The following is a 7,500-nucleotide window of genomic DNA, read 5'->3' on the forward strand; positions in this document are numbered from 1 at the left end:
TAGTAGTAGTAGTGGCAGTAGTAGAATGGAGAATTAGAAAACTTTCGTGTCTTATTACGCCCATTACTTTTCACCCTTCGTTATGCTCACGGCCTTGGGACTGTCACTGTTTACTCTCTCTCTCTCTCTCTCTCTCTCTCTCTCTCTCTCTCTCTCTCTCTCTCTCTCTCTCTCTCTCTCTCTCTCTCTCTCATATAACCACGGAGGAGGGAGAAGAAACTGAGGAAATTTGGAAGACGAGGAGAAAGAGGGAGTGACTGAGAAGCAAGTAGTTACGAGATGATGGATGAGGAGAGGACGTGGCTCTCTGGGAAGGAACGAGAGAGGGAGGGAGAGGGAGAGGGAGAGGGTGGGATCAGGAGGGGATGGAGGTGAAGAAAACAGGTAATTGGACGGGGAATAAAGCTGAGGAGTAGATGAGGATGGAGGGGATGAGGGAAGATGATGATTTAGATGGTGATGAAGACCTTACAGATATGAAATGAATGGAATTTGGGTGGTGGGGAAAGAGAGAGAGAGAGAGAGAGAGAGAGAGAGAGAGAGAGAGAGAGAGAGAGAGAGAGAGAGAGAGAGAGAGAGAGAGAGAGAAATTGGAAGGAGAAGAGAAGGTGTATGGTTAATTTAAGAGCCTTTCCCCCCTCCTCTCTCTCTCTCTCTCTCTCTCTCTCTCTCTCTCTCTCTCTCTCTCTCTCTCTCTCTCTCTCTCTCTCTCTCCTTTACTTCGCACCTCTACCCCCAGTGCCTTAATTTCCTGCCGTATTAAAATATTACCTAACCCTTCTATTATAATGACCCTCGCCTCTTCCTCCTCTTCCTCTTCTACCTCTCCCATCTCACTCCTGTCACCTTCCCCTCTCTCTCTCTCTCTCTCTCTCTCTCTCTCTCTCTCTCTCTCTCTCTCTCTCTCTCTCTCTCTCTCTACCCCTCCCTTTCCTTCCCCACGTTAGGCTTTCATATTTAACTCCACCCAGTCCACACACCACACTTCCCCCGCCCACCATCATCACCATCACTATCACCACGCCTTCACCTTTATCATCATTGCCACCTCCGTCATTGTCAATTGTCACAGAGGTTTTAACGATGGTTTAGTGTTATGTTACGCTTGTTACGGGTGACCTTCGGTTGTGTCGCGGCGTCACGGTGCGGAAGCAGTGGTGGTGATGGTGGTGGTGGTTGTTGTTGTAGTTTGTTGGTGCATAGATCCGTACCTGGAGGAGGAGAGATGCGGGCGCACACAGACACACACACGCACATGAGAGAGAGAGAGAGAGAGAGAGAGAGAGAGAGAGAGAGAGAGAGAGAGAGAGAGAGAGAGAGAGAGAGAGAGAGAGCACTAGAATTAGGGTTTCATGAAGCGTCTTTCTAATAACAAGATTTGGGCTCATTTGTATCCTTATCAGAATACAGATTGTCATTGCTTGTTCCTAAGAGAGAGAGAGAGAGAGAGAGAGAGAGAGAGAGAGAGAGAGAGAGAGAGAGAGAGAGAGAGAGAGAGAGGACAAGGCAGGAAACTCCTAATATTTACATGAAGGAAGGGGAGTGAAGTGGGGAATGGAAACTGGGATGAGAGGGAAATGAGGAAACGTGGAAGGAATCGACAAGGACGCAAAGGAGGAGGAGGAGGAGGAGGAGGAGGAGGAGAAGAAGAAGAAGGAGTGGGGGAGGCAGAAGGTGGAGGAGGAAGAGGAGGAGGAAGAGGAACGGAAGTAGCGCAGTTCCTGGACACACCTGACTTATGGGAGACAAGAGGAAGGGAGGGGAGGTGAGGATGAAGGAGAATGCAAAGAGGAAGAAGGGAAGGGAGAAAACAGAAGGGTGATGGAGACTGTAGGAAGGACGAAGAGACGGGAGAGACAACAAGGGAAGGCGAAAGAATACAAAAAAGGATGGGTGAGGGAATTAGTTTAAAAAAGTGTGCGAAATTAAATAAAAGCTGGATGCTCTCAAGGAAACAAAGGCCTCATGTGGTGCCATTTCGATTCAACAAGCAGATTTTTACATGGCAACAAAAATCCGGTTGTCAGACAAAAACAAGTGGCAACAATGGGAGCTTCGCGGAATCCCTTAGTAACAAAAGGGTAAAGGGGGGGAGGGGATGGAGGAGAAAGAAAGGGAAAGCGAGGATGACTAGTGGATGTAATTAGTTGCAAAGTAGTGAGGACGTGTTATGTGATCACAAGACGAGCATCAGCTGGCGGAAATTACTGGGGATTAGACTGCTATTGTTGCTGTTGTCGTTGCTGGTGGTGGTGGTGGTGGTGGTAGGGTTTAAAGGGAGGGAAGGTCTTAGGTGTGGTGGTGGACAGGTGTAAAAGCGACAGGTGCGTGTGTCTGAGTGTTGGTATCTATGTAATTCAGTGTAATTTGACGCTTACCTGTCCGTGTCCGTGGGGAGTCTGCTAATTAACTAGTCATTCTTTCATTCTTTTCTTCCTTTCTTCCTTCCTTCCGCCTTTCTTCAGTAACTTGCTCTTGCGTGCATATTGTTCTTCATAGTTCCTGACGTCTTGTTTACTTTTTTCTTTCTTCCTTCTGCTGCCTTTTTCTTAATACTCTTCTTTTTCCCGTCCGTGTCGCCGTCAGCGGCAGAAGGTACACGCCTCTATTACCTTTTCATTAAAAACTGCTAAGCAAAAACAACTAACAGGCTTCCAAAGGCAGGAAGTAAACGTCCACTAAAAAAGTATTTGGTTAAACTACGTGGGAAAAAGAGAAAGCGATACCATAGTAGTATTACGAGAGAGAGAGAGAGAGAGAGAGAGAGAGAGAGAGAGAGAGAGAGAGAGAGAGAGAGAGAGAGAGAGAGAGAGAGAGACACTTCACCTCACGCGACACTACCGCACTACCGCCACATTTCCACCGCAAGTAAAACAGAAAGGCAACAAAAATACAACAGCGGCAAAGAATCACACGCCAGACAACCGAGTCACAACCCTCAGCCGGACGACAACTCTGACAAAAATTGGTCAAACCGAAAAAAACACCCAGCCAAGGAAGCGGTGGCTATCGGCGACATTGGAATGTAAACAGTACCAGACCCGGAAGGCGAGCGCGGATACACGCTTCCCGCCACCTCTGAGCACACACTGAGCGCACTCCTGCTCCCTCAGCCGCTATATTGGAGACTCGGGGAGGATCCGGCAACCTGATGCGATTTCGGTGTTTGGTACTCAGTGAACTGGAACCGAAACGTGGCCACCCTTACCTTGTGGTTGTGAAAAAGTAAAGATGGGAAATGCAGGAGGGACAGAGAGAGAGAGAGAGAGAGAGAGAGAGAGAGAGAGAGAGAGAGAGAGAGAGAGAGAGAGAGAGAGAAATTGTATATGAAAGCAGTAAGAAAAGTTATGATAAAGGAATAATTACAATCTACTATTACTACTACTACTACTACTATACTACAGTAATAGTAGTAGTAGTATACAAGAGAAGTAGTAGTAGTGGCAGTTGTTGTAATGATAATAATAATAATGACGATGATAATAATAGTAATAATAGTAATAATAATAATAATAATAATAATAATAATAATAATAATAATAATAATGATAATGTGTAGACAATGCACGATCGGTGTTAATCGACTGGGAGGGAAGCCAGGATGAGGGTTGAATAATTTTACGAGCATTTCCCGACCTGAGGCTTCCTCGAGGAAACCTTAGCGGGGAATCTTGTTGTTGGGAAATATATCTACTCAATCTATGTTCTGGATTTTCTTTCCTGTCGATCAGTAATAACAATGGTAATTCTAGTAATAATAATGATGATGATGATGATGATAATAATAATGATAATAATGACTTTTAATGATGATGAAAGATAGTATAATGTTAATAGAAACGGCAGTTATTATAGTTGTAGTAGTTGATGTTGTATTTGTAGTAGTAGTGATAGTATTAGTAGTAATTCTAGTAGCAGTAATAGTAATAGTTGAGGTTGTTAATGTGCTGCTGCTGTTGTTGTTGTTGTTGTTGTTGTTGTTGTTGTTGTTACTTTTACTGTTGTTGATGTTTTTGCTATTGTTATTATTGCTGTTGTTGTTACTGTTGTTATTATTATTATTGTTGTTGTTGTTTCTGTTATTTCTATTATTGAAGTAAGACACCGACGTTGTATGGTGATGCAGGATTGGGAGGGAAACTAGTAACTCCTAGTATGAAGTGAATCTAAATCTCTTGACCACTGACACGAGTTTTTATGTGGAGCAGATCTGACTCCTCCCTGGTCGTGGCGTTATCATGGAACAATCTAAGAGAACTGCATGCCTGGATATCTGGCCAACACTTCCGAAGTTCCGATGATATTGACTTTGTCTGGTAACGGCTGGTCTCAAGGAATCCAAATATCCTGTGTTTGGGCTGACACGTGACCCCTATTGCTACCCTTCATCCTAGAGGTTCGTCGCACTTTGATAATTAGAAAAGTGTTGCATGATACGTCGTTCCTTACATTGTTATCGTTATCGCTGCTGATGCTGATGATGGTGGTGGTGGTGGTGGTCTTGTTTTCTTTGTTGTTGTTACTGTTCTTGTCGTTGTTGTTGATTTTGTTGTTTTAGTGGTAGTGGCAGTAGAAAATCAACACCAACAGAACCACCCCCATTGGTTGCTGTAATCGCATTAGTACGAACGCCAGCAGCAGAAAACAGTAACAACAAGCACTAACTTTAGCACCAGGAGTAGTAGTTTACGAGCAGCAGCAATAGTACCTCTAATTGCGATAGTAATGATGATACTAATAATTACAATAGTAGTGACACTAATGTAATCGGGTGCCAATTTGGAATATTAATGCCAACCTTCATATAACCTGGCTGGGTGCGCCGACAAATATTCCTCATAAATTAACGGGGATGTGATGAAATTCGTCATAATGATTTAAGTGACTTCCGCGTGCAACAGATACATTAATCGTTACACTCACGCGCTAAATGATATAAAAAAGTAACCGGAGCCCCATAGTCCCTACCTTTAAATTATTTCGCAGAGAGAGAGAGAGAGAGAGAGAGAGAGAGAGAGACAAAGGCACGCCAGCCATTTAACCAACCAGCGGAGAGTGGAGCGTTTAAACGGGCATCTTATTTAAAGGCTCCCAGAAACGAGTATTCGAGCTCGACAAATGGGTTTAGTCGGCGCTCACCACTCCCTCGGGAATCTGCTCCTCGGACATTGATTGAACAGCGGATTTTGACCTTCAGCGCCGCTCGTATTGTTGTCGCGGCTCGGGAAGGTTAATGTCAGGCAGGCGGGGCAGCAGTAGCGCGCCACGTGCCTGCCGTTCCACTTGATTTAATTGGCATCGAAAAGACAAATGGTGTGTATTGGTTAATGCTAATACGACTGCTGCTGTTTGATGTTGGTGCTAATGCTGCTGCAGCTTCTCTTGCTGTTTGCTACCCTGCTGTTGCTGCTCATATCTGGGATGCTCATGATAATTTTGCGTCTACTCTTCCTTCCTCCTCCTCCTCCTCCTCCTCCTCTTCCTCCTCCTCCTCCTCCTCCTCCTCCTCCTTGTCTTCCTCTTCGTCCTACTCCTTTTTCACTTGTTCCTTCTCGTTTTCCTCCTTGTCCTCGCCCTTCACTTCCACTGGTTCTTACTCCTGTCATTCTTGTTGTTCTTCCTCCTCCTCCTCCTTCTTCTTGTCCTTGTTCATGTTTTTTTTTTTTTGTCTTCCTTTCTTTTCTTTTCTTCTTATTTTTGCTGTTGTCTTCTTCCTTCTCCTCCTCTTCATTTCTACTACTTGTACTGATAATATGTTGTCTACTGTAGCTACTTTACGTCCAATGCTATTTATTATGTTATTTAGTGGTAATGCACTCTCTCTCTCTCTCTCTCTCTCTCTCTCTCTCTCTCTGATACGGTATTTTCCCTGCAAGACGGTAATTTTTTGAAAGCTAACTTGTTACCATTATTTTTTTTCCCCCTCTGCCCGCCCCTTACTTCCCATGCATTAAGTCTGCCAGGCACACTCCTCCATTTTCTGTTGCCCCGCACGGTGAGGTTGGCCGATGTTTGTCACCTGCCTGCCCGTTTTCCCTACCACCACCACCACCACCTCACCACCACCAGCACTGCGTCCCCGTTAGCATCACCGTACAGTTCGATGACATCATTGACTTATACACAAGGCCGTTCATACTTCACCTCTTCGTTTGCCAGTACCATTTCGTATTTGATGCTGTTGTATGTGGCTTTCCCTCAGCACTCTTCCCTCTGTCAGCATTCGGTGTGTGTGTTTTTTACTTGTTCTGGTCGCTTTGTTACCCTCTGCCGCCGCTTTTGTTGTCCCTGTGACCCTCGCTGGTGGTGGTGGTGGTGGTCCCTGTGTGACTCTCAGCCTCGCCTTGTTTATCGAGACACTGCAGCTTGTGGGAGGTGAGGTCGCGTGTGCCTGTTTCTCTCTGTCCCCCAAACATTCTCTCTCTCTCTCTCTCTCTCTCTCTCTCTCTCTCTCTCTCTCTCTCTCTCTCTCTCTCTCTCTCTCTCTCTCTCTCCAAGCCTTTACACCTCCACACTTTTTCCGTAACTTGAGACATGATTTTTAGCAGCGACACAGCCCCTTAAACACTGCCGGGCCTTTTCTGCAATAAACTTTTTAACTGTGCAATTTTTTTCCTGAGTGGAGGCTTTTCAGTAACTTTTACTTTGCACCGAAACCTTTTACTTCGCACCTTTCAACCCCGCTCAGCATAAATAACTCCCGCTCTCGATCACCACCTCCACCACCACCACCACCACCACCACCACCACGGACAGGCTTTTTCGCGTCGATGACCGCGCCGCCAGTTCCTCGCGTTGCGGGGGGAACTGTTTTGTCCTTGTTTCTGTGTACACTTACCTTACCTAACTAGCAATAATCGACACACACACAAAAAAATCGTGTTTAATAAGAAATAAAAAAAAAATAAATAAATAAAGGAATAAATAAATAAAAATAGTTGCAGTCATAGAGCATTCAGAGTATTTTTCGTAAAAGAAACTTAATTCTTGAAATACAATAGGCACAAAAAACATCACTGTGCCATTCTTTCTGTACTTACTGTATTACCTGCAGGACGATCAAAAGTCATATGCATAAGCCGAAAATAAGCTGGAATTATTAGTTATCCCAAATACCGTAAAGAAACATAACATTCTTGAAATATCATGGGATACTGTAATTGCTCTTGACATAATTCTGGCATTGTTTCTCTACTTTAGTACTAAACGACCAAAATCATAAGATGTACAATCCGAAAATAAACTTCAATTACAGTAACAGGAAACACTAAAGTCGTAGTTTCTACTCCGATTACTGTTACCTCTAAGGAATTCCGGGATGATATTCTATAACTAATATTTCAGTGTCTAATCTTTAGTACTTTTAATAGGCTCTAGTGAAATTCACGTCATTATGATGCACAAAGTTACTTCTAGGTTTCTAGTGACTGCGTCATTAATGTGAAAAAAAAAAAAAACACCCAATGGGAATCTAAATAATCACCTTAATGGCCAATGAAA

At 44.1% G+C, this 7,500-nt stretch overlaps 1 long non-coding RNA gene across 2 annotated transcripts in view; it reads left to right on the top strand.

Moving 5' to 3' along the window:
- The window catches only part of LOC135109573 (uncharacterized), a 40,477-nt gene that overhangs the window by 29,864 nt on the left and 3,113 nt on the right, over positions 1–7,500 (top strand). The window lies entirely within an intron of this gene.

This window comes from Scylla paramamosain, chromosome 2 (assembly GCF_035594125.1).
Source record: "Scylla paramamosain isolate STU-SP2022 chromosome 2, ASM3559412v1, whole genome shotgun sequence".
Taxonomy (NCBI): Eukaryota; Metazoa; Arthropoda; class Malacostraca; order Decapoda; family Portunidae; genus Scylla; species Scylla paramamosain.